The sequence below is a fragment of the Narcine bancroftii genome, unplaced genomic scaffold (genome assembly GCF_036971445.1).
Source record: "Narcine bancroftii isolate sNarBan1 unplaced genomic scaffold, sNarBan1.hap1 Scaffold_110, whole genome shotgun sequence".
Taxonomy (NCBI): domain Eukaryota; kingdom Metazoa; phylum Chordata; class Chondrichthyes; order Torpediniformes; family Narcinidae; genus Narcine; species Narcine bancroftii.
This window is the reverse complement of record NW_027211840.1, coordinates 1,065,599-1,092,240: the sequence shown is the minus strand read 5'-3', so window position 1 is coordinate 1,092,240 and position 26,642 is coordinate 1,065,599. Positions and strand designations below refer to the sequence as shown.

General features: G+C 40.9%; 1 long non-coding RNA gene across 6 annotated transcripts in view; it reads left to right on the top strand.

Annotated features, from left to right (window-relative positions):
• LOC138750243 (uncharacterized) overlaps positions 1–24,606 on the top strand; it is a 37,604-nt gene extending 12,998 nt beyond the window's left edge. Inside the window, exons 3-5 of one of the 6 annotated variants that reach the window (XR_011349189.1) lie at positions 18,671–18,811; positions 22,723–22,844; positions 24,386–24,606. This is a non-coding gene — a long non-coding RNA (uncharacterized lncRNA). Of the gene's footprint in view, positions 1–18,670; positions 22,202–22,722; positions 23,180–24,382 lie in introns of those variants that run through there. The other 5 variants (XR_011349188.1, XR_011349191.1, XR_011349192.1 and 2 more) reach the window with 5 other exon arrangements.
• Positions 24,607–26,642: the final 2,036 nt, after the last annotated feature.

The following is a 26,642-nucleotide window of genomic DNA, read 5'->3' as shown; positions in this document are numbered from 1 at the left end:
AATCAAGTGGCTACTTTCCCTTCCTGGCTCCCATGCAAGCTCGCTATGGCTTCTTTTGTACTGACTGTTATTATGTTGTTGCAAAGTACTGTCCATCCATCTTTTCTCAAAATCTGGACTAATCCGTACCAACTCATGAAATATTGATGCTCTCCATTTATTGACTTCCTTGATTTGAGTTTCTTCATGTCCAACATGGTTCAACAGTGGATGGCAGAATCGCAACTCTGTTGCGCTGCCAGTGATAGGGATGGGGTTCAAATCCTGCTCTCTCTGTGAGGAGTTTCTATGTTCTCCCTGTGTGTGCTTAGGTTTTCCCCGGGGTGGGGGAGGGGGATCCAGATTTTTCCCACTGTTCAAAAAGTATGAGTGTGTTGAAGGTGAATTGGGAGGCACAGGTTTGTGGGCCTAAAGGGTCTGTTACTGTGCTGTAACTAATCTTAAAGTATCGCATTGACTCTGATATGTCACTAATGTAAATCTTGGTAGTAATGGTGTGTATGATTCAGCTTTGTCTTGATCTCTGCGGCTATTGGCCTCGCCTCTCATGTGGAACCCTATAACTTGGGTGTTTTGGAATTACTTAGTTGTGAGCAGTATATCTGAATGAATAGCTTCACTAATTACTCACCATGTTCATGTTTAAAGTCCATCTATCCTTGTCTGCCAAGTCTGCACTGGAAAATTGTAAATGTTACTCCACTCTTTAAGAAGGAAGAGAGGCAAAAGACTGTAAATTTTAGACCAATCTTCACATTTAAAAAATCACGTAATTTGTTATCTTTTCCAAACAAATACAAGCTTTCATTTTGCCAATGATTCATATTTAAATCCACATAATTTTTCCAAGTAATCCCAATACATTCCCTCGCCACTGCTCATACTTACTGAATAAACTCAATTTGAGATTTATCCATTCTTAAACCCATTGTTAAAGTTGTAATATACCCCATTTAAAAAAAGCAGTGGATCTAACATTAAAGTAGTCTCCAATAATTCCGCCTTAAACTCTTTAATTTTTATCCTAAAAGACTTACTTTATCACACAACCAGACAGAATTGAAAAAAAAGTACCAATTTGAGTCCCACAATTAAAACATAAATCCGAATGACTAAATCCATATCTTTTTAACTTTTCCGGGATTTAATACAACTGATGTTGAAAATTATAGTTCACCAAATTTAGTCACACTATCTTCACACATAGTAGTCCATCCTTCTTGAGATAATTCTAAGGATAAATCTTTCTCCCATTTAGGCTTTGATTTATCTAAATCCAGTTTAGCCATTTTTTCTTGCAACAAAGAATACATTTCTGAAATAAATCCCTTTCTGCCCCATTTACAATTAAATTTTTAAATTTAGTTAACTTAGGCATGTTCGATTCCCACCCAAAACTCTTCACTACTGGAGCATGTACTTGAAAATATGCAAGCAAAGAATTTAACAGTACCTCAATTTTTTCCTGAAGCCTAACATAAGAAAAAAATATCCCATCTTCAAAACAATCTGCTAACACTTGAACACCTTTCATCTGGCAAATCTTTAAATACTGAGATTACTTATCGAGAAGGAGATGTAGTTATCCTGATATGATGGAATTTGTAATGAAACCTTACCTCCAGTTCCTATTGACAGATTTCTTTTATACCAAGTATCACATACATGTCATAATACTGGCACATTATAATAATGCAAAAGACGAGGAGTCCATCTAAATATACACTGATGTATAATAAAATGTGAAATCTGTGATAATAACATTTTAGCCCAGTGTGGAGGTTGATTAACATTGAACATCCTATTAATAAATTTTAACTGATAATTAACTAATAATTTAGTAAATAATTCTGAAAATGAAGCCATTGTCGTCCCTAATGCATATTGCCATGTTAAATTTTGCAAAAATACTCTAGCCAATGTACCTTTCTATAAAAATATTCTGATTGCTGCATAACTCTTTAAAAACTATGTTTGGAAGCGAACATGGAATTGATTGAAAAAGCTATTAAATATAAGGAAAATTATTCTTTTTAATACAATTCACATGTGCCATTCATGTCAAAGGAAGGTTTTTCCATTTGATTAAATCAGCTTTAATTTTATCAATAGAGAAACATAGTTCAACTTACACAAATGTTGATAATCCACATCAACCATTACCTCTAAATATTTAATTTTCATTTTTCATCTAAGCTGTGTAATCTGTTTACAAGCAGGATAATCTTCCTCTGTAATTGGTAATATCTTCCTCTTATCCTGATTAACCTTATAACCAGACATTTCTCCATATTGTACCAAACCTTATATTCTCTTCCTTTATTTTAATCCCACTAATTTTATAATTTTGTCTTATAGCTTGGGCTAGCGGTTCTATCACCAATGGTGACAAAGGACAACCTTGCCTAGTGGAGCGTGTTAAATTAAACGTATCTGAAATTTGTCCATTCGTCACCATCCTCACCAAGGGATTTTTATACAAGTCTTTAACCCAACCAGGTAAAAAAGGTCCAAACTTAAATCTTCAAGTACTTTAAATAAAAAGTACCTTTCAACTCGATCAAAGGCTTTTTCCGCATCTAATGCCACTCTCATTGATTCATTCAAACAATGTCTTGACACATTAATCAACGTCAACAGTCTAACAATATTTTCAGAAGAAAATCTATTCTTAATGAAACCTGCTTGATCAACATGTATTAAACGTGATAAATACTTTGCAAGTCTATTAGCTTGGATAACATAACATATAACATAACAATTACAGCACGGAAACAGGCCATTAGGCCCTTCTAGTCCGCACCGAACCAAACACCCCTTTCTAGTCCCACCTCCCTGCACAATGCCCATAACCCTCCATCTTCTCATCCATATACTTGTCCAACCTTTTCTTAAATAATACAATTGACTCCGCCGCCACTATTTCTCCCGGAAGATCATTCCACACGGCTACCACTCTCTGAGTAAAGAAGTTCCCCCTCATGTTACCTCTAAACCTCTGCCCCTTAATTCTTAACTCATGTCCTCTTGTTTTAATCTTTCCTCCTCTTAACGGAAATAGTCTATCCACATCCACTCTGTCTATCCCCTTCATAATCTTAAATACTTCTATCAAATCCCCTCTCAACCTTCTACGCTCCAAAGAATAAAGACCTAATCTGTCCAATCTCTCCCTATACTCTAGATGCTTAAACCCAGGTAACATTCTGGTAAACCTTCGCTGCACTCTCTCCACTCTGTTTATATCCTTCCTGTAATTAGGCGACCAGAACTGCACACAGAACTCCAAATTAGGCCGCACCAACGTCTTATACAATCTCAACATCACCTCCCAACTCCTAAATTCCATGCAATGATTGATAAAGGCCAGCATACTAAAAGCCTTCTTCACCACCCTATTCACGTGAGTTTCTACCTTCAGGGAACGATGTACCGTTACTCCTAAATCTTTCTGCTCTTCTGTATTCCTCAATGCTCTCCCATTTACCACATATGTCCTATTCTGATTCTTCTTACCAAAATGAAGCACCTCACACTTATCAGCATTAAATTCCATCTGCCATTTTTCAGCCCACTTTTCTAAGCAGCCCAAATCCCTCTGCAATCCTTGAAAACCTTCTTCATTATCCACTATTCCACCTATCTTAGTATCGTCTGCATATTTACTAATCCAATTCACCACCCCATCATCTAGATCATTAATGTATATAACGAACAACAATGGGCCCAATACAGATCCTTGAGGCACACCACTGGTCACCGGCCTCCAACCTGACAGACAATTATCCACTACCACTCTCTGGCCTCTCCCTTTCAGCCAATGTTCAATCCATTTGACTATCTTAAAATTTATACCTAAAGACTGCACCTTCCTAACTAACCTTCCATGTGGTACCTTATCGAAGGCCTTACTGAAGTCCATATAGACAACATCCACTGCGCTACCCTCATCCACATTCCTAGTCACCTCTTCAAAAAATTCAATCAGATTGGTCAAACATGACCTTCCTCCCACAAATCCATGTTGAGTGCTCCTGATCAGACCCTGTCTATCCAGATGTTTATAAGTACTATCTCTAAGAATTTTCTCCATTAATTTACCTACCACAGACGTCAAACTTACAGGCCGATAGTTGCCAGGCTTCCTCCTTGAACCCTTTTTAAATAACTACTATCTTATAATCTACATTTAATAAAGATATTGGTCGATATGAGGCAACTTTCATTGGGGCTCGTTCTTTTTTGCAATAGCTAAGTCTAGGTCTAGAAAAGGATTCTGGAAATGCTTTTGCTCTTCTGTAGCTTGTTTAAGAACATCCACCAAAAATTCTTTATAAAACCCTCCTGTAAACCCATCTTCTCCAGGTGATATTCAATATAGCTTCTTCAATTTCTAAGTAATTGAAAGGAACTTCCAATTCTGTCCTATCTTTATCGTCCAAAACTGTTATCTCCAAACTACCTAAAAAAGACTCAACACGTTCCTCATCCTGACTTACTTCAAAAGGATATAAATTCTGGTAAAATGAGTGAAATTCATCATTCATTTTCTGAGGTTTAAAAGTGACTCCTGTATTATCTCATCGCATTTATTGTCCTTGATGCCTGTTCAGTCTTTAATTGCCGAGCGAAAACCTTATGCGCTCTTTCTCCTTACTCATAGTATCGCTATTTGGATCATTGTATTAATTTTTCATATTTTTATGTTTGCATTATATTATAACAGTTTCAACTGAATCAAAAAAGTCTTTTTATCCACAGTCGAATTTCGTTGGAATTCCTTCTCTCAAATTGTTATTTCCTTCTCCAAATTTTGCCTCTCTGCCAAATGCTGTGTCTTAATTCTTGCAGTATAATTGATTATCAGACCTCTTAAATAAGCTTTTAAAACATCCCACAAAACAAATTTACTTTGTACTGAATATGTATTAATTTGAAAATAAGACTGAATATGGTCTTTGATATAACTTAGAAACTTTGGTTGCTTCAATAACATCCCATTAAACCTTCACCGATAAGGGGTGTCTACATTATGCAAACCAGAACATGTGCAGGTGCACAATCCTTTATCCAGAACCCTTGGAGGGGTCACTGTGGTTCGGCTTTCAGATTTTTCTGGATTTTGGAAAGCTAGATTTAAGCCCACCCGAATCGTGCTGCTGTATCCATTCCCTTCCAGTCATGCTGCCATTTCCCTCACCCACCCCTCTCCCACCTGACTTGTGCTGCTGTCTCTCTCCCCACTTGCTGGTGTTTGGAACTTTCTGGATTTTAGATGTCTGGATAAAGGATTGTGTACTTCTACTTAACAATGAAGAATGATCAGACAAATCCTACTCTTATACTCTGCATGTATAAATCTACCCTGTAATTATACTGACATTAAGCAAAAGTCGATTCTCGAAAAAGAATCATGTCTGGGTGAATAAAAATAAAAGTCTTTTTCTGTCAGAATTAACTTCCTCCACATTTCTACCAAATTCAAATCTTTCATTGAGTCTAACATCCATTTAGCTATTTTGGTTCCTTGTATAGTTTTTGGAAATTTATCCAACACTCAATTAAAATCCCCACCAACCAAAATATTTTCATTAGCTTGACCCAGATTCAAAAAAGTTTCAAAACTAACGTCTTCATCATTTTCAATGGGTGGATAAACATTCATCAAAGTCCATGCTTCAGCAAAAATTTTACATTTCACCAACAGCTCTCTACCCAATGTGGCAGAGAATGATTCCAACTGAAACGGTATCATCTTATGAACCAAAGTATCAACTCACCTCGAGCTTTCGAATTAAATGGAGATGAAAAACATGTCCGACCCAATCTCTTTTCAATTTCATATGTTCTTTCTCAGCCATATGAGTTTGTTGCAAAAAAGCAAGATCAACCTTCATTTTCTTTATATATGCCAATATTCCCTTCCTTTTCATCGGATTATTAAGTCATTTAGCATTAAAGGTCACAAAATTTAAATGAGCCATAACTTAATTTCCTCCCGAGATTGACACTTCACACAGCAATTACAATTAGGTATAAATGTTTAAAAAACCCAAAACCCTCTTTCAAACAATAAGAAACCCCTGTTAAAAATGTAAAAACCTAAGAGCCCAAGAGTCGGATCTGCCTCTGTGGACCAGGTGCAGTCAATCCCACAAGTGGCAGATGACTTTAGAAGTAGTAGAGTCAACCATCACCCCTCCAACCGAACATTAAAACCCATAAGTCATCCCAGTGATAACACCCACATTGAGCTTGAGCTTCATCTTCAACATCACTCACCAATTCTGATTCCAACTTCTTTTTCCCGTTCCCATTCTCAATGTTATCCTCGGACATTTTCCCCATCGATTCCTTCAAATCTGGGAAGGAATTTGCAAAAGATAATGCACCATAAGAACTCTCAAAACATTGAGACTGATCTCGCCCATAAGTCACCTTAAATATCATCAGATACCAAAAAGTAAACTTGTACCCTTTCTTTCACAGCACTGCTTTGACCAGATTAAACTCTTTCCATCACTTAATAATCTCCCGACTTAAATCAGCATAAAAGCTGATCAAGGCAACTTTCTGATCCGCAAGCCACAATATAATTTCTCTTTCCTGATATCACAAACATCTTAAAAGAACTGCTCTTCACATTTGACCCAGAAAAGGTTTTCTCCTTCACACCCTATGAGCCCGATCTAAAAAGACTCGACTCCCAACACCTCTGGAATCCATTTCCAAAAATAATTTTACAGGATCTGAACCTTCAATATCTTCCGGTAAACCAACTATCTTAATATTATTACAACAACTTTGATTTTCCAACAAATCAATGTTTTTTAACAAATCTCTCTTCTGGACATCCCAGCCTGTAAACAAATCCTCAATATGATCCATTCTCTCCACATAATGGTGGTCCACACGGTCCTTACAGTCAATAGAAATGTCTTCTATCTTCTTAAATTGACCTTGTCCAGTGTCCACTGCAGTTAAACTCTTATTAATATCAACTTGAATAAATGTAATTTCTTCACACATACCAGCCATTATTTCCTTTATACCAGCAAATTGATCATTTAAAGTTTCAAAATTTTAGGTCATAGAAGACATCATCTTTTCATTTGGTTGGATCAGTTCTGTAGACATGAAGTTGACTTCTATCCCTGTTGCAGGGGCCTTGAAGATTGGGGAAGGTGTCTGTGGTTAAACAACAGCTTTAATTGAAGGAGATGTTCTTAAAGCCTAAGGCCTTCCTTCAGTGAGTCCAACTGCAGCAAGTAGTCATTCTTGCTCTTCTTCTTCTCGAATTTCTGAGTTGTCCTCCTCCACCTCATACCTGGCAGCCCTACTGTGGATCTGATCCAGAATTTCCTGCATGTGATAACATCCATCCATGCTGAGAAGCTCAGTAGCACGCAGGGGAGCATCTCCAGATGGGGCGCTGCATACTGTCAGTCGTCTTCCTGTTAATTCGTGCTTGCATTTGGGCACCCACCCCCCCGCTCTCCTTAGTCAAGCCAGGCTCGGGTCAGATTCCATGCTCGCGCTCCTCCTGGCCCACCGCCAGGCCAAAGATCTTGGCGACATCTTGCATCTCTGGATGCGCAGAGGATGCGGACATTTCTTCCAGCTTCTCCCGAGTTCCATGTTGAGGATTCGGATCTATCTCTAACTGCTCCTGAGGTTCCTTCTGAAAGGTCGGCCTTGCTTCTTCTGTACTTTTCACAGGTTGACAACCTAGTTTTTTTCTAAGTTGCTTGTTATGATATGGTATTGTATGTACTGACCACAACAGGCATGGGCTGCCCCCCCCTCCTGATGTCATCCTCTCCTAGACTCCTCCCCTGTGACCCAGGCCATAAAGGTCAAGCCACCTCTTCCTTCCCTTCACTTCCCTCACTTGGACAGGGGCCTGCAGTCTTGTGTGTAATAAAGCCTATCATTCCCCTCAGTCTTTGTCTCTGTGATTATTGGGCCAACTGGTCGTGCCCAACACTGCTTTTTTCTTTTCTTCATTTCCAGAATCCTATTGTAGTAAATTTCTCTTCAAAACACTGATAAAGTCAAAAAAGTCACTACAGTTCGAGTATTGAACAGTTCAGTCAGAGAGAGGTGTCTTCTCATGTCATTTTCCGATGCCATCTTTCCACGACCCTGCACCCCCCTCCCCTCAGCTGACTCCTTGAACACCATCCAATCCAAGGACTCTAGGCAGCCCTGCAGCTGTCTTCCCTCCCGTGACCACCTTCTGGTTGTCCTGATCTCGTAAGTGTTGTGAGCAATTTTAGGCCCCATTTCTAAGAGAGGATGTGATGGCCCAGAGGTTGTTTGCAAGAATGATCCTGGGGATGAGAGGAATAATGTTGGAGGAGCATTTGATGGTTCTGGGCCTGGACTCGCCAGTGTTTAGAAAGATGAGGCAGGACCTCATTGAAATCTGATGAATAGTGAAAGAGCTGGAGAGAGAGGATTTTGCCAGTCCTGCGAGAGTTTAGGATCAATGGGCACAACCTCAGAATAAAAGGATGTCTGCTTAAAACGGAGATGGAGAAACATTTTCATCTAGAGCAGTGATTTTCAAACTCCTCCTCCACACCCCCAGCCCCACCCCCCGGATAATATTCCACTTAATCCTTGTGCCAGAAGTGCTCTGTTAGTAAGGGATTACTTAAGGTGGAATGTGATTGGAAAGAAAAAGTTTGAAAACCACTCTTTTAATTGTACATCATTGACTTGTTCTGTGTGTGGTTTCATAACTCCAGAGGAAATGGGCCAATGAGAGTTTTCCTCAAGCAAAATATTTCCTTCACAATTAGGTCTATTGCAGTCTTTCTCAGCCTTTTTTCTCATTCATATGCCACTTTAAACAATCTCTTACTCATTTTTTGACACTCCAAGGAATAAAGTCCCAACCTGTTCAACCTTTCCCTGTAGCTCAACTCCTGAAGACCTGGCACCTTCCAAGTAAATCTTCTCTGCACTCTTTCAATCTTACTAATACCCTTCCTGTAGCTAGGTGACCAGAACTGCACACAATACTCCAAATGTGGCCTCACCAACATCTTATAAAACCTCACCATAACTTCCCAACTCCTATTTTCTTTTTGTTAATTAATGAAGGCCAAGATGACAAAAGCTGTCTTTAGAACCCTGTCGTCCTGTGACACCACTTTCATGGAATTATGTAACTGTGTTTTATCTCTTGCTGCAGATTTGTATAACTTCTCTGTTCAATTTCATAATGTTGGCTTCTGGACTATTTTATTGTGCCCCTTGATCTAGAGAGTTCTGGCAGAGCCAAGCAATTTTGTTTTCTTTTGTCAGCTCAAATTTTGTCACATTGATCCAAAAACAAGTATTTTCACCATTCCTTCATTTCAGATTCTCTGCAGCTGTGGTATTGTACCTCACAGTGACGGCATCATGTTTGTCTTGTTTATCCTTTTCTCCTCCATCCAGACAGATGTGTTGATCAATGAGTCGACTCCACTCATCCAGCACCACTGCCATTTCTGCTGCTCGGGCTTTTCACCTCACGTATTCATTTTGTTATTTCCCTTCTTCTTTTTCTCAGCAAAGAGAATCCGGTTTGTTTGATCATCTTTCTGAATCCCAGTGAAAGGTTATCGACCTGAATGTTGCAACTCCGATTATTTTTCCAGTAGATGACCTGCTGAGTATTTCCAGCATTGAGTTTTTATTTTACTGCCTTGGTGTATTACTGAGTGCTTTGAATGGGAGAAGAAATGTGGGCTGTGTTAAGTAAAGATGTCTAGATTATGGAGTGGATTTAGAAAAATAGATGTAAATGTGGAGGGTTCATGGAAATAGTTTAGTAATCTTTTCGAATTTTGAAGTCTCCTGCCGGAAAGCGTGGAATACTCACGGGGTTTAATTCAAACCTGCCGGCAGAAAACTCTTAATGATGTCCCACTTTGTCCCGTGGAGCCCAGCACATATAATCATAGGACAGTTTGCAGCATGGAAACAGGCCATATCGATCCTTTGAGTCTGTGCCAGTTCACATGAACAATTCCACTAGTTTTCCCCTCCAACACTCTGGCCATATCCCTCCAACACCGTCATATCCATGTACACATCCAACCTTCTCTTAAATGACAGAAAGGACCCTGCCGCAGTTCTCCCTTCTGGAAGATCATTCCATTCTGCCACCACGCTCTGAGTGAAGAAGCATCCTCTAACATTCCTAAAGTTTTGCACCCTTACCTTGAACTCATGCCCTCTTGTTCCAACCTCCCCTGCCCTCAGGGGAGAGAGTCTACTCACGTCTTGTCTATCTATTCCTTTCATAATTTTGAATACCTCTATCATAACCCCCTTCAACCGTCTACATTCCAATGAATAAAGTCACTGTCTCCTTAATCTTTCTCTGTCCTCTAGATGTTGTAAGCCACGTAACATTTTTGTAAATCTTTTCTGCACCCTCTCCACCTTATCTATTTCCTTCCTCTATTTGGAGACCAGAACTGAAAACAATTCTCCAAACCTGGCCTCACCAATGCCTTAAACAGTTGCAGCATCACTTTCCAGCTATACTCTAGTCTATGCTATGATTTATGAAGGCCAGCAGACCATATCTCAGGATAAGACCCACTGTCATAACGTCCCTCATATGCAAGATTTTGCCTCCCATCTTCACAATTTCTGTGCTTTCTCCATGGTTGATCTTGTCATAAGATACCATCAGATCCCATCCATAAGGAAGACATTCCTAAAACGGTGATTATTACCCCTTCTGGGCTTTTTGAATGTCTTAGGATGCCACTTGAGTTGAAGAATGGTGCTCACACCTGCCAGCGGGTTATAGGTACTTTGGGCAGAGATTTAGGGTTCCCTTACATCTACTTGGATAACATCTTGTAAAAACAATGCCATCACGAATATGCTGTCCAGACTGACTATATATAATATTCAGGGTGACATTAATATTCCTGAATTACCCAGTGTCCAGGCAATGGGCCCCGATGTTCAGGCATACAGTATGGCCATTACTAACCTGACATACAGCAGGGGGCAGCACAAATTGGTGGCCAACCTTACTTTGTGACATGTCTTTGGGCTACATTAGACCAATGTTTCCTGCATCTTGGAGGAAACACCTTATTGATCAGAGACACAGCTTATCTCATCCATCCATCAGAACATCTGTCAACCTCATGTTAAATAAATATGTATAGCATGGACTGCGAAAAGGCATCATGCAATGTGTTTGCACATGTACCTCCTGCCAGGCTGCCAAGATTCAGTGCCACACTAAAGCACCTCTTCAACATTTCCTGCCAGTATGCAGGGAGTTGGAACACGTGCATGTGGACCTGCTTGGACCATTGCCAGAATCTCAAAACATGAGATACATTCTCACAGTTGTAGAACATTTCACGTGCTGGCCAGAGGCCATCCCGTTGCCATCCAGTGACACTGAGACAAGGGCCAGAGCATTCATCGTCAACTGGATGGCTAGATTTGGTTTTCCGACACAATAATTCAGTCCGTGGAACACAATTCACTCACATTCACACTGGCAATGCGCTCACATTCCCAAAGTCCACTTTTAAGGCCCGACTCACTGGTCCCAATTAGGTTAATGAGTTGCCATGCGTTCTTTTGGGAGTGCACACAGCTCCAAAATAAATACGTCTGCATTGTCCGCAGAGATGGTTTATTGTACGGTCCTTACAGTTTCATGGGACAATCATTTCACAACCAACTCTGATCTGAATATCCTTTGGCAGCTTCAACATGTTATCGCGATCAGCAAAGCTTTTCCTACCCATTGGCTTGGATCCCCTTAACAGAATGTGCCCCACCACTCCTGGACGCTGATTTTGCTTTTGTGCGCAGACAGTACCCAGGAGTGATGTTACAACGACCGTATGACAGCCTTTTCCACGTGGTGAAGAAGGATGGATTTGAGTATACTTTGGATATTGGGGGACATTCGCAGCTGTTTAGTTTGAAAAGACATAAGCCTGCCCATGTGGATCCCGCTTCAACCTTTCAGTGCCCCCATCCCAGATGATGAGGGTGTCCACCTAAGGTGAATGCAGCTGGTGTTTTACTTTCTGGCGACGGTTCTGGGGGGGTGTAGCAGCTGTGAAGCGGGCCGAGTGGGCATGGTTCTTTGGTGGGCGCATGAAATCATAAGGCAGACAGCTGGGAACTCATACATTTAATTGACCGCATCTACGTGGTGTTGAGTGCTGAGGAACAGCACGTTGATCTGTGAATTCTCCTGCCGGAAGGTGCGGGACACTCAGGGATTAATTTAAACCTGTGGTCCCGTGGATCTGCAACAAACTCATAATGATGTCCCACCTTGGCCCATGGAACCCACGACACGCTGTAAATAGAAGAAGCCTGTAAAGACTGAATAAAGCAGTCTTGTGTTGACTAACCTGGTATGTGTGTGTGTGTGTGTGTGTGTTGCTTTAGTAGCTCTATCGAAGTATCCGCTACATATATAAATATTTGGGAGGTTTATCGCACTTACAGGATACTTTTCATCCATCTCACAGCCTGTGGGAAGAAGCTATTCCCCAGCCTGTAAGTCCTCATTTTGATGATGGACATGGTTAAAGATGCTGTTCACTAGATCAAAATGGTCTTTGTACTATTCCTTGAACCCGATTTGAACTACACTCCCAGTAAATGTCATCTACAGAAAAAGAGAGACCCCAGTGATCCTCACAACTCTGCATCATTCCTGTCTGATGCTTTACAGCAACTAGACCATCCAATGGTGCAGCCAGACAGGAGGCTCAACTGCGCTCCTGTAAAATCTCAGGATGAGAGCCGTTCGCCTTGACCTCCTCAGTTTCCTTGGGAAGTGCAGGCCCTTCCTGAACAAAAAGGAGATGTGATTGTTTTGTGTATTAATACATGTGCTGTATGGATGAGAATTTTATGTGATTGTATTGTCTATTCTTGCTTTTTAACAATCTTTAGTGGATAGAAGTAGTCATTGTACTTTAGGATGTAAAATCATGTACAGATTGTCCTTCAATCGCCATTTGGCCCAGGTGTCTATTCAATCCAAGAATACTTTCAATCACAGGCAGATTTTGAACAATAATACCATTCATACTTAAACAAACATTGTTTTTAATTTTCTTTAAACAGAAACACAAACAGGATCAAACTTTAACTTATCACTATTAACAGCCTTTCATTACCACGTTCTAATTTTAAGCGCAGGTGTATTTAATGTGCATAAAGTTCTTTGACACAACTCCAAGTTCACCGGTGTCTATCAATTCTTATACTGTGCACAGAATTCAACATTTATGAATTTTCATCAAGCTCTTGTGCTTAAAAGTAAATGTTTACCCTCCAGGAAGGCTCTTGTTGGTTTCAGAGAGGGATTTCCTGCTCATTGTACACACATTAACTGATTCCCTCTGATCAGCCACTTTGGTGTCTTGCCAAAGAAACTTGACCCATTAGGGTTTTCCAAATGATAACCTCTTCTGCAGGTCACCATTGAGTTCCTTTTGTTTCCCTTATTTCAGGTGAAACATCATTTCTAGCCAGACATTTCCTCTTGTATGGACAACAAAGTTTTTCAACAGCCTGAACTGAAAACTCACAAACTGTCTTCAAAACAAAATGCCAGCTTGCCATCTCTCTCTCCCCCACCCCTCTCTCTCTCTCTCTCTTTTTAGAAAAAGCCTAATTGGTCTCTCCTCTCTGCTTGCAAAACCACATGACCTTCTTAGAACAGCAAACTAGAACCAGCCAGATGACTACACCAGACCCAAACTTCTGAGTCCAAACATTTGTTGTTTAAAAACAATAATCCATTTACACCTGCTTTTGAAATTCTTTAGCAAAACAGTATCCTTGTATTGTCTTTGCAAAGGCTCTTGGCGCCTGAATGACTCACTCTCAGCAAAGCTCTTACATTTTAAATAAGGGTTGTTTTGTGAAGTGTTTGTGTTTGTTTGTGACCTAAACGACTCCTCTAATCCAATCCATCTCTTTCAAAAACATCTCTATATAAAATGTAAAATATATAATCTGTCACAGGACAGATGCAGCAGAGGAGTTGTGATAAAATTAATGATGTCCTTGCAAACAAAAAGTGGGAAGAGGTATAATCTGGTGAGTGGAGTTTGTAATAGTTTGAAACTTGAACCTCTCTCTATTTCAGGAGACAATTTACTGTCATGTAATTAAAAAGTGTCATATCACACAAAATTGCTTTTTTCCTGCTGTCAGACAGACAGACTCACCTCTGGCAGAAATTGCCTGAAATGCCTCTTGCAGTCAGAGATAGACTGAGTGCTCCCCCCCCCCACAGCACCCCAAACCCTGGGCCAAGTCACTGAGGGTCTGTGGATTCTCTTTCAATGCTCACAGACCATCCAAGTCATTGGCAATGTGAGCTCCAGTTTTGAACCTCTGACATAATTAGGAACCATTTAGCACTCACTTGTATCCCAGGTCTGATACTTGACACCCTTTTAGCCAGTTTTGACCCATTCTCTAGCATTCCACAGCCTGGTGTGAGTTCCTTGACTGCTTTGTCCAGAAGCCCGCAGCCTGCGTGGGTTCCTCTCCTCAAGTCACCAACAGCTTGCCACCTATGTGGGTCTTTTAGCTGCAGAACTCCTCACTGGTCTGCTTCCTTGGACACTGACCTTTGGATTGAATCCTCTGCTTCTGAGATGTTGGTGGGGTGTGGTCTTTCTGTTTTCTGGTGCTCTGCACTAGTTGTCCGCTTACCCAGATTTCACGGTGGCAAGGAAATCAAACAAATCTCAATAAAAAAATTTAACTAAGAGGAGAATCTCACATATCTAGAGGGATGGAAAGGGCATTATTACAAATGGAAGCCTGATATTTGAATATTCAGGTGCCAAATTTGCAAAAGCATGGAGTATATATTTCTCAAGCTATATGTAATTTTCTCCAAAGGAATACAACTTTGAATATTTGCATGTCATCTTGGCATCCCTAAAATGTATGTATATATATATATAACTGATTTCCAAGTAAATGCAATACATGTCCTCATCACCGCTAACGTTAATTTAACAAATTTCAATTGATATATTAATAGATTTAATTTAGCCTTGTTCCTTCAATATTTCCTAATAAAAATAAGGTCAGATTCTGTGGAAAAACATCTCCTATAACTTGTTCCATTAATATTGTAATTCTCCCCAAAGAGATCTTGCATTAGGACAAAGATAAGTTGAATGCAAGAAAGTTGCAACATCTTCAACACACCTAAAATATTGATCTGATAATTCTGAATTTATTCTATTCAATTTCACTGGTGTAATAAGTAACTGAAGAAGAAAAACTAGTTGTGAATTCCTTCCTTACTGCTGCAGTGTGGAACTCTGGTCAATAGATCCAAAATGCTGCGTTGAAGTGAATTAATACAACTTCCCTGGATCACGTGATCTCTATTGCCAAATCAGCTTCCTGAGGAGGTTTTCAAATCCAACAGCCTGAGTCACCTGACTCAAGGTGCAGCTTTCAAATAAAATCCATGCTGACATCTGCTACATGACTGATGTAAAAACAATTATACTGAACTAATTTGTATCTTGCATTGAAATCCTTTTATGGATCTGCCCATATTTGCCAATCATTTACAATATTCAGATCCATTTCCCTCCTTTGTCTCAACTTATGAACTTCTCATTTAAAAGTTTCTACTTGTAATAAAGAGAACATCATCAAATAACTTTTTTAACAATTCCTCTTATAAGGAATTTCTATTTCAGTCCAACATGGTTGGTCCTAACTTATCCTTCAAATATGTTCTAAGTTGGAAATAGCAAAAACGATTGCTATACGATATTTATTTCTCAGTTAGTCAAATGGCATTAATTGACCCCTTTCATAACAATCTTCAACATTTATAATCCCCTTACGAAACCCGCTGTCCAGAAATTGATGATCCTTTGAAAAAGATACAAAGATTTTGAATCAAAGACATTCTGGGAGATGTACATCCACTTACACCAATTACATCATTTATTTTATTCCATATATTAATCAAATGTTTCAACAATTGTGTATCTTTATCACCAACCATTAATTTTGATTCCCATTTGTACATAAATTCTTCTGCTTTTCCCTCTCCTATTTTATTAGATTCTATTTTATCCCTTTCAAAAAAAGAAGCAAGAAATCTCATTTGAGCAGCTCCATAACAATTTTTAAAATGAGGAAGCTGCAGTCCTCTCAATGCAGAATTTGCATTGGGTTACTTGTAACATGGGATTCAATCGGAAATGGGTTCACATGACACAAACTCATGATGCAGACTGTTTTCTGAGAATGGAATACAAGAGGAGGGTTGACTAGGTCTCCAGCAGGATATAGATCACAAGATATAGGAGCAGAAGTAGGCCTGTCGAGTCTGTTCCACCATTCTTCCACTCACCCCCACTCCCCAGCTTTCTCCCCATAACCCTTGATTCCTTGACGAATCAAATACTTGTCAATCTCTGCCTTAAATACACCCAATGACCTCACGTGGGTTTCACGACCCACTGACAAAATCAATTTGTTCCACATTTGTTTTAAATTGACACCCTTTTATCCTGAAATTATGCTCTCCTGTCCTAGAATCCCCTACCATCGGAAACATCTTTGCCATATGTACTCTGTCCAAGCCTTCCAGCATTTGAAATGCCTCTGAGGTCCCCCTTACCCTTCCGTACTCCAACTAGTACAGTCAAAGAGTCGACAATTGTTCCTCATACATTAACCCTTTCATTCCTGATATCATTTCAAGAAATCATCTCTGACCTTCTCCAACACCAGCACATCTTTTCTCAAATACGGCACCCAAAACTCTAATTCTGATTGAATGGAAAGGGAATTCTCCAACGACACAAACACAACAGTGAAATGATATTATGTCTTGTTGATATTTACCACTCGGGAAGGTTCTTGTTGGTTTTCAGATAGAGGTGTGTTGTTCAGGGAAGCATTAGTGTTTTTGTGACTCAACGAACCAGCATCTGAAGTCCGTAATCTCTTCAGAAAAGCTTGATAAATTTAGCATGGAGCAGAGCTGAGCCACGACTTTGCAGGTATTTAAGGGAGTGTGTGGGCAGGGTTTGTTCTGGACCAACAATCTCACCAAATGACTCTGCTTGAAATCAAGATTCAAACCATTTTGAGGAATACAACAGGAATTGTTCAACAAGAGCCTGGTGTTCCCTGAGGAGTTTCCTTTCAATAACAGAATTTTTTTTTTTTAACTGCCTGTTAATATTCCTGATACAAATCTTTGAATTTAACTTTCAGGTTGCTATCTGTTGTTAACTTGGAGGCCTTTAATGGGGTGACTGGGTGGAATCTTTGCTTTAACCAAGCAGTTCTCTTGCAATTTTCCAGCTGTAGGATGCGACTCAGTTGCTTGCAAGTTTAGCAAGTGGGATTTTCAATTTATTTATTTATTTAATTTTTTTATTTTTCACACCATAAATCACATTAGCCATGATGTACACTTTTTCTTTTTCACACATATACAGTGACTTTTTCTCCCCCCACCCTCCCTCCTCCCAAGCCACCCCCCCATCCCCCCTCTCATCCATTTTAGGTATACAATCTAGGTTGCATTAAACCCGTCAGACAATGTTGTCATTCAACAAAAATACACCAGAAATTCTACTGAGTCCATTCTTTTCTTTCCTTTTCCTTCCATCATCTTAGGTAATGTTTGTCCCCGGTAGGTTTTCGCTATTGTATTTAATGTAAGGCTCCCATACTTGTTCGAATATTTCAATATTATTTCTTAAACTATATGTTATTTTTTCTAATGGAATATATTTATTCATTTCTATATACCATTGTTGTATTTTCAAATTATCTTCCAATTTCCAGGTTGACATAATACATTTTTTTGCTACGGCTAGGGCTATCTTAACAAATCTTTTTTGTGCATCCTCCAAATCAATTCCAAATTCTTTGTTTTTTATGTTACTTAGGAGAAAGATCTCTGGATTCTTTGGTATATTGTTTTCTGTTATTTTATTTAATATCTGATTGAGATCATCCCAAAACTTTTCTACTCTCTCACATGTCCAGATTGCATGAATTGTTGTTCCCATTTCTTTTTTACATCGAAAACATCAATCAGATACTGTTGGGTCCCATTTATTTAACTTTTGCGGTGTAATGTATAGTCTGTGTAACCAATTATATTGTATCATACGTAGCCTCGTATTTATTGTATTTCTCATCGTTCCAGAACATAATTTCTCCCATGTTTCCTTTTTTATCTTTATATTTAAATCTTGTTCCCATTTTTGTTTAGTTTTACCATTTGTTTCCTCATTCTCCTTTTCTTGCAGTTTAATATACATATTTGTTATAAATCTTTTGATTAACATTGTATCTGTAATCACATATTCAAGGTTACTTCCCTCTGGTAAACTCAAATTGCTTCCTAGTTTATCGTTCAAGTAGGATCTCAGTTGGTAATATTCCAGCGCTGTATCTCCAGTTATATTATACTTATCTCTCATTTGTTCAAAGGATAAGAATCTACTTCCTGAAAAACAATTTTCTATTCTTTTAATCCCTTTTTTTTCCCATTTTGATGTGAAATTGCAAATCGTAGCGTCATTTTTGTGTTTGAAAATGCCAATGTGAAAATTTAAACTTTAGTCTTCTTGGTTTGCTTAAGTTTACAGAGGAGACGTTGGGTCAAGCTGAGAAGATAGAGTTGGATGCCCATTTGGTGAATCGGCTGGGCAAAGCATAAAGCACAAAATGAGGGTCTGAAAAATTAATGAAGGAGACTGAAGTGCCGTTGAACCAAACCCAGGTAAAGAATTTAATTTTGTGCTGTGTAATTAAGAGACCAAACGATTTGGGATTTTAGTGGTGACCTATTTAAATGAACAAAATATGATTAGAATAGAAGTTTATGGAATGTTTGGAAGTTGTCACAAAAAAATGGAGCATATAAATTAGATGTTGTAATTAAGATAAATGAACAATACAATGAGCTTGGTGTCACAGTATCTGCCTCCCTCTACCATACATCACCGTTAAACCTTTTCCCCAATATGAACCTGATGTCAAAATATCTGACACTGTTAATCGTACATCAATGTTAAACTTCTCAAGAATGTGAATCCTGTCTCAAAGTTTCTGCCTCAGTCTATCGTAGATCAACGTTAAACTTTCTCCCCCTATGAACCTGGTGTAATAGAATCTGCCTCAGTCTACCGTCCATCAACGTTAAACCTTCTCCCCACTGTGAACATGGTGTCATGGTATATATCTCAATTTACAGTATATCACCGTTAAACCTTCTCCACAACGTTAACCTGCTGTCACAGTATCTGCCTCAGTCTACCGTATATCACCGTTAAACCTTCTCCCCATGTGAACCTGGTGTCACACTATCTGACACAGTTTATCGTATATTACTGTTAAACATTCTCCCCACTGTGAACCTGGTGTCACAGTATCTGACACAGTTTATCGTACATTACTGTTAAACCTTCTCCCCACTGTGAACCTGGTGTCACAGTATCTGACACAGTTTATTGTACATTACTGTTAAACCTTCTCCCCACTGTGAACCTGGTGTCACATTATCTACCTCAACATACCGTACATCACCGTTAAACCTTCTCACCATGTGAACCAGGTGTCACAATATCTGACACAGTTTATCGTACATTACTGTTAAACATTCTCCCCAATGTGAACCTGGTGTCACAGTATCTGACACAGCTTATCGTACATTACTGTTAAACCTTCTCCCCACTGTGAACCTGGTGTCACATTATCTACCTCAACATACCGTACATCACCGTTAAACCTTCTCCCCATGTGAACCAGGTGTCACAATATCTGACACAGTTTATCGTACATTACTGTTAAACATTCTCCCCACTGTGAACCTGGTGTCACTGTATCTGACACAGTTTATCGTACATGACTGTTAAACCTTCTCACTGCTGTGAAGCCAATGTCACAGTAACGATCTCAGTTGTCCACACATCAGCATTAAACCTCTCTCCACTGTGAATCTGGTGTCACTTTGCCTGCCACATTTTATTTTACATCAGCGTTAAACCTTATTCCCATTGTGAACATGGTGTCATAGTATCTGTCACAGTTTATTTTACATCACCTTTAAATCTTATTCAAATTGTGAACCTGGTGTCACAGTATCTCACACAGTTTATCGTACATTACTGTTAAACCTTGTTAATGTTGTGAACCCATTGTCTCAGTATCTCTTATCAGTCTACCATACATCATCGTTAAACCTTTACACATCTGTGAATGGGTGTCACTCTATCTCACAGTTTATCGTACATTACTGTTAAACCTTCTCCCCACTGTCAACCTGGTGTCACAGTATCTGACACAGTTCATAGTATATTACTGTTAAACCTTCTCACAAATGTGAATCCCACTATAAAATAATACTCCCCTTCTAAGTCTCGCTGTATTGAATCCCACCTATTTAAAAAATTCCAAAAAAAAGAGAAAAATCAATCCCAAAACAAGTTACTCAAAAGTAGCAGCCCCCTAAAAATCTGGGTGTGGTAAAGTCCACAAGTGGCAGGTGACTAAAGGACTCAGTGTCACCCACCCCCAGTCAGACTTTCACAAAGTCCTGAAACAAAAACATTCAACCCAGTGATTCCAGTCCCAATGATTGTTCCGGATCATCAATATCGAGAAGATTGCGTCAATTCAACTTTTTTCCCATTCTTTCCATATTTTCCAATCTTCCCATTTCCATTCCCATTGACCCTTCCTTTCGGTGATAATGGTGAAGATCGCCCATTTCCTCGTACATCTGGCAATGAATTAGCAAATATTAAAGGATCATGGTCATTTTCAAAAAACTGAGATTAAAAATTCCCATAAAAATCTTTCAATACTGCTGCATAACGAAAAGCAAATTTATATCCCTTTTGCCACAATACTTCTTAAGCCGAATTAAATTCTCTGCATCTTCTGATAATTTCTTGACTCAGATCTGCATTTAAAAAAACCCTATTATTTTGAACCATCAGTGGAGCCTGATTTTTCCGTGTTTTCTGCACCACCAATCGGAGGATCACCTCTCTGTCTTGATATTTAAAACAGCGAATCAAAACTGCTCGTGGTAATTGGCCTGGAAACGGTTTCTTCCTTAACGCTCTGTTTGCTCGATCTAATTCCAGTCCATCCGGAACGAATTACCTGCCCTACACTTTTGGGATCCATTTCTTCAAAACCTTCACCGGATCCGAACCTTCCATATCTTCCGGAAGACCTACTATTTTAACATTATTTCTACGACTTTGGTTTTCTAATGAGTCAAACTTCTTCAATAATTCCTTCTTCTGAAACCCCCAATCTACAAAAGGATCTTCCACTTTTCCATTTTTTATCTATTATGCTCCACTTGACTCTTGCATTCAAGAAAGCCTCCTCAATCTTTTTAAAATGATTTTGCAGAGTATCCTCTGATCGTGTCCATCTCGTAACATCACTCTTAACTACATTAATATCTTGCTTCATCAAAGTTATTTCTTCACACACAGTGTTCATTTTAGATTTCATTTCCGAAAATCTGATGAGTCATCTGCATTGACATATTTGACATATCTTCCATGAGTTGAGCAATCCCTTCCAGAATTGGAAACACAGAATCCAGTCCAGGATCCATCACCTCCCTTTGAGGCCGACCTTCTTTTGCCACAGTCCCCAGTTCTTCAAATTCTAATGAAGTTGAGCATCCTCTTCCTCCATAGCAATAGGTCCTCTTCCGGTGCTGCTGCGTGTCTGGATACCCGACACAGTGTGCCGACCTCATCAGTTCACCGTCGCTCAGGCTCCCCCACAGCCCACACCTTCTCCAAAGGTTTGTGGACCCTCGACGAACTGTGCACACCCGGTAGGGCCACCGACTACGCAGGTGCGTCTTCTGATGCTACACTGTATCTCTCCTGACCACCAGGCAATGCTGCAGGCTCACGGGCCTGTCCTCGCTCAGCTGGCCCGCCCTCACGCCTGTGTTCACGAGTGCACGAGTCGAAACCGCTGAACACATCACTGAGCTGAAGCCATCTTGCGATAGCGCAAGTGGTACCTATGTAATACTTAGCCGGGCAGGAGTCCTCTGAGACTTGGGGACTCCAGTCGACAACTCCGTTGCTTCAACTTGAACTCGGCCTCATTTCTTCAACACTTTTGTAAGGTAATTTCTTCTGTAACTGAGTTTTCGATTTTTTCACATTTGCAGCCATTTCGATCCTCCACTATTCCAAAGTCTATAAACAGTATTTTTAATCACTTTTACAACTTTTAAAATCAAGCATTTAATAGTCTAACTGGGGAAGGGTGGAACCACACGTCTACCCATCAGTGCTTAAATATATTAATAATGAAATCATGAGGTTTCATCTCTTTGTGACTGATAGAAATAATGAAAACCTAGACAACAACAAATGGCAGATTTACCACAGGACAAAGTTTCACCTGATGAATTCCCATTTACATCTGTGGAAGTTGATTATTTTGGTCCTTTGCAAGTAAAGTGAGGACGAAGTGTTGAAAAACAATATGGAGTTATTTTCACTTGTTTGACTATGAGAGCAATTCATATTGAAGTAGCGTCATTGCTTGATACAGACTCCTTTATTAATGTTCTTTGGCATTTTATTCCTAGACGTGGTCAAGTAAAAGAATTATGTTCTGATAATGGATCTAACTTTACAGGAGCTCAACGAGAATTATGAAAAGTTATTCAAAATTGGAACCAACATCAAATTCCTGATGCGTTATTTCAGAATGAAGTTAATTGGATATTTAATCCACCCATAGTTATGGGTGTGGTACGGGTAAGGGTCAGTTGGTTGTGGAGAACGTTTACAAAGGTCTGTACTGGGCAGTACTGGGCAGCAATGCCTAATGTTGTAATGGATGCGGAAGCTCTGGGAAGGGGTAAGGGAGGGACTGGCCAGGAAGTCTGCAGATGCTGGGGCCGAGGGAAATGGACAAACATGCTGGGGAAACTCATGGATAGTTTTGTGAGGAGCAGGTCCTGCTTCACGAGTCAAATTGAGTATTTTGAGAAGGTGTCAAAGGAAATAGATGAAGGTCAAGGTCTGTATGCGCTGCACGTGGATTTTAGTAAGGTGCTTGACAAGGTCCTCACAGTGGCCTCATTTAGAACGTCAGGAGGCATGGGATCCATGGAGCCTTGGCTGTGTGGATTCAGAATTGGCTTGTCTGCAGTAAACAGAGGGTAGTAGTAGATGGAACAATGACTAGTGGCTCTCCAAAGGGATCTGCTCTGGGACCCCTGCTCTTTGTGATTTTTATGAATGATGATGGGAGTGGAAGGGTGGGTACGTCAGGGGATGACACAGAGGTAGAGATGTTGTAGACAGTATAGAAGGTTGTCATAGGTCATCCAGTTTGCAGAGAAGTGACAGATGGAGTTGAATCCTGTAAATACAGATGTACTTAAACAAGCAACTGGTACAGGTTAATTTCCAGAGTCATTTTCAAGGGCACGAATAAAAGTTATTCCAAAGAAGGTTGGAGACCCATTAAAATTAGCTTCATATAGACCAATATCTTTATTGAATGTGGATTACAAGAACGTGAGGGCAGAGCACATGGTTAATGGCAGGATTATGAACAGTGTGCAGGACAGAGAAATATTTAGATCCTGCGCCATAAATCGCTCAAGGTTGCTGTGCAAATTGAGAGGGAGTTTAAGATGGTGTATTGTGTGCTGGCCTTCAGGAGTCAGGGGATTGAGTTCAAGAACTGAGAGGTAACGTTGCAGATGTACAAAATTCTAGTCAGACCACACTTGGAATATTGTGTGCATTCCTGGGGCGAGAATACCAGTGGACGTCTAAATAAGGTGAGATGAGGGAACTTTAGACAAGATGTGAGGGGGATATTTTATTCACACAGAATGTAGTGGGTGGCTGGAATACATTGCCAGGGGTGTTACTGGAGGCTCATCCAAAAAAGGCATGAAAAAGATTTTAATATAGGGACAGGAATAAAAGAAAAACAGAAGGTACTGGTGAGAGGGAGGGAAGAGTAATATTGTTGTGGGGTAGGTTCAGATGGGTCAGCTGAAGGGACTCGACTGATCCATCCATGATTTGTCCAGCATCTTGCTGCCATGTCGTGGTGAACCAGGGTGTTGCCTGATGGAGACACGGTACTCTGAGCTCTGCAGATATAGATTGTGGTTTTCTCCATAACACACTTCCTCAGGTAAAGCAGAGGAAGGGAAAGGCCCTAGTGTGCAGGGGCAGGGAGGGGGGTGATGGGGGAGGAGTTGGGGCCCTCCAAAGTCATCGTGATCAGGCCTCGGAGACGGTATCTCTATCACTCGTATTTCTCTTCCCAGCAGAAGGACCGATCTCAGAGACAAGACACGAGTCCAGAAGAACATTGCATCCCAGCTGAACAGAGGATGGACAACATCATGATGGCCTGAACCCCTCCCCTTCTCCCTCTGGCCCTGCCAACTCCATTCACCACCTCTTCCATATCCCTTCACCCACTTCCCCTCCCATTTCTCCCCTACCTCTTCTCCATTCCAACCCCCTCCCACTCACGTTCCCCTTCACCTACCCTCACACCTATGCCCTAAACTTAGCCCTCCTCCCTTCACCTCCCCTTCCCCTCTCCTTTCCCACTCCCTTTTGTCTCCTACCCTTCCCCTCCTCCCCTTCCCTTCCTACCCCTAACTTAGGGGAAGGAGGGATAGGGGAAGGGGGTAGGAGAAAGGGGGGTGTGAGAGGGTAGGAGTAGGTAATGGGGTAGTGGTAGGGGGTGCGTGTATGGGGTAGGGTTAGGGGAAGGGGGTAGATGTAGAGGATAGGGGTAGGGTTTAGCTTAGGGTTGGGGAAGGTGGGTAGAACTAAGATAGGGGTCAGGGACGGGTAGAGGTACAGTTAGGTTTAGGGTTAGGAGATGTGGGCTCGGGTTAGGTCGAGGTTTAGGGTTAGGTTTAGACTTCGGGGAAATGGGCTTGTGTTAAGTTTAGGGGAAGGGGGTAGGTGTAGGAGGTAGAGGTGGGGTGTGAGTTGGGGATAGGGGAAGGTGGGTAAGATTAGGGTTGGGTTTAGGGGACAGCGCAGGGATAGGGTTAGAGGACAGGGTGGAAATAAAAGTTAGGGTTGGGGACGTGGTGTAGTGTTTAAGGGTATCGGTAGTGTTAACGTTAAGGTTAGGGTTTGTTAGGGGTTAGGGTTAGGTTGGGGAGGGGAGCGTGGGTGGCGAGCGGGGCACAGGAAATGGGGAGGTGATGAGGGAGGGGAATGGGCAGGGAAATGAAGAGGGGTACGGTGTAGAGGAAATGGGAGGTGAATGTAGGAAGGCACCCCTTCCCCCACATTATCCCTGCCTCCTCTCCTCCTTCCAGAGGAAGCCGGACCTCATTCCGGCCAGAACCTCCCTGAAGTTTCAGAGCCTCCGTTTCAGGAAGTGCCTTCGACGCTTGCCGCTGGACAGACATCTTGTCTCTTGATTCATTCTATACCGTTGATATTAAATTTAAAAATGGTTTGATCTTTTAAAGCTTGAACTCAAAAGGCTGGTCCAGATAGACAACACAGAAACAGGCCCTTCGGCCCCACTCTCCTGCTGGCTGTGCTGTTGTAATCAGTCCATATTCCTCTCCACCTTTTCATTCTTAGCTCCCATCAAGCTCATGTTGCCTTGTCAATCTCACGGCCTGTGGGAAGAAGCTATTTCCCTCCCTGGCTTCTCTGCTTTTATTCTTCCATATCTCCTTCCTGATGGCAGGGGGACAAAGATGCTCTTTGCTGGATATCTGGGAGTCTATTTACAGAGCCCATCCCTGCAAAGATTCAGGGGTCCCTTGCCTTGAGGTTCCACCCATGTTGCCTCTCCCTCAGCACTCTCTCATCAGAACACAATTAAACCCTCCTTCCCCTCCTCTCCCAGGTCTCAGTATCCCCCTGACAATTCCAGTCAGCTGCCATATATACACCCTGCCCCACCTGCTATCGAATGCCCTGCATCCTCCTTCCCCATTGGTTTCCTCCTGTTATCAGGCATCAGAATGGACCCCACCCTGTTGAAACTATCCGTATTCTCACTGATCACTCTGCGCCTCTGCCCTCCATCCAGGGGTCTTGGTTGTCTTGTGGTGATGGTGGAGAACAAAGTACCAACTCAAGGAGATGGGGAGCTGTAAGGAGACCCCCAGTTCCAGGAGACAGGAAGAACCACAGAGATGCCCAACTCTGTCAATCCGGTAGAACCCGGTCATCAGGTGCAAGGAGCTCTTGGTACTGCTGCACGTGAGGCAGGTGTGGCCCATCCCCACACCTCCACCCTGTCAATTCCCAAAACACATTTCCTATTCATGTGGGGGTCCAAAATGGATAGAGTCTGGAGGACCATGTACATCGTCAATCAATGGGGGAATATCCCTAACCAGCATGGCTATTGTGTATGGCTGTGCTTGGAAACAAAGTTTAAGGGCACCAAAAGCCGCTATGTGCTGAGGTTCTACCTGGCTCAGGTGTTGTGAAAGATTGGTCTGGCCCTGATGCCACACAATGTCCTAGTCAGCAGGACTTTGCCCCATCACCTTCATGGGAATGGTTGCATAGACAAACACTATTGACCACAGG